Source organism: Cebus imitator, unplaced genomic scaffold, assembly GCF_001604975.1.
Source record: "Cebus imitator isolate Cc_AM_T3 unplaced genomic scaffold, Cebus_imitator-1.0 Scaffold350, whole genome shotgun sequence".
Lineage (NCBI taxonomy): Eukaryota > Metazoa > Chordata > Mammalia > Primates > Cebidae > Cebus > Cebus imitator.
In genome coordinates, this window is record NW_016107665.1 from 1,830,289 (window position 1) to 1,831,948 (window position 1,660).

Here is a 1,660-nt window from a genome sequence, read left to right on the forward strand (position 1 = left end):
AAGGAAAGGAAAGGAAAGGAAAGGAAAGGAAAGGAAAGGAAAGGAAAGGAAAGGAAAGGAAAGGAAAGGAAAGGAAAGGAAAGGAAAGGAAAGGAAACTTCTGGCATTGAAAGCTTTGGAAAATACTACATATCCCTCCTGGAGATTCACAAGGCACATTCTCATTTTAAAGATTCTGAGGCCTGCTAGAGTTAAGAGCAAGAGCGCACGCTGTGCTTAAATTTGTATAATCCAGCACTTCCCACCATGACTGATCACAGAGCTCATATTTCACATAATTCCTCTTAATATCCTGCAGAACTCACGTCTGAGGCATGCCTTTTGGTAACACTGTCTTTGTCAGTTTTGTTATCAGAGTTACACCCTTTTCACTAGAAAGCCTAGCCCTTGTCTGAACTTCTAATAAGTAGCTTATAAATCAATTAAACTCCATTGCTGCTACCCTACACCATAAGACACTTAATGTTTTCTGTAGTCATCTTCCAACCTAAGCTTATACATTTCAGTTTTATGATTCTGAGATATTGTCTCACTCCACTGGGTGCCTTTTGAATCTGAAGGATGCAGAAGAAACTGAACCTTCAAATGGATTGAGTTTGGGATGGTCTTTAACCTTCCACCATAGGTGAGTGGATCTTCCTCAAGCTTCCCCCAGTTCACCAGGCTATATGGCCTTGGCCGTCCACCTGCAAAGTCTTCCTTCCAAAGCAGCCCAACTCATCAACTCCAAGTGCCCTGTGTGGCCCAGGTGACGTTCACACCATCTGTTGCCCTGCATTCCAAAGCCACCATCTCCAAATCACTATCCCCTTTGCTCACTGTCCTTCCAACTCCAAGATCACATTTTTCCTACAAATATCCAAGAGTTACTCAAAGCTCATCAACACAGACCAGGCACAGTGGCTCACACCTGTAATCCCAGAACTTTGGGAGGCTGAGAAGGGCAGATCATGAGGTCAGGAGATCCAGACCATCCAGGTCAACATGCTGAAACCTCCTCTGTACTAAAAATACAAAACTTAGCCAGGCATGGTGGCATGTGCCTATATTTCCAGCTACTCAGGAGGCTGAGGCAAGAGAATCGCTTGAACCCAGAAGGCAGAGGTTGCAATGAGCCAAGATAGCGCCACTGCACTCCAGCCTGGTGGCAGAGCGAGACTCCATCTCAACAACAACAACAACAACAACAAACTCAACAACACAAGCACTGACAGACATGTTTTTAGTTACCAAAAAAAGTTTCCGGAAGTAAAACCCTTCTAGGCATTGTGGAGCATATACTGATTTACCTTATAGCCTCTGCCCTTGAGGGGTTCTAATTCTTTTGAGATAGATGAATAAGTATCAAATAAATCACTGCATTAAAGCTTTTGAGCCAGTGCCTGGCAGAGAAAAGGTACAATAGCCATTGACTCACACCACGTTGAATGCAGATGTATAAGTGCCATAGCGGAGTTCTGTGTAAAGCATGTGGTTAATCGTCTGAAGAATTTGCAGATCACTGACATTTGAACTGGGTTTTAAAGGATGAATAGGAGCTCATGCTGCAGAGCAAGGGGGCAATGCAACAAGTCACAGCTGGATCAGACTTCCCACTCTCTCTTCCATCCCAACCCCCTTGATCTTCACAGCACTGTGAAGTAGACGCCACTGCTGCTGA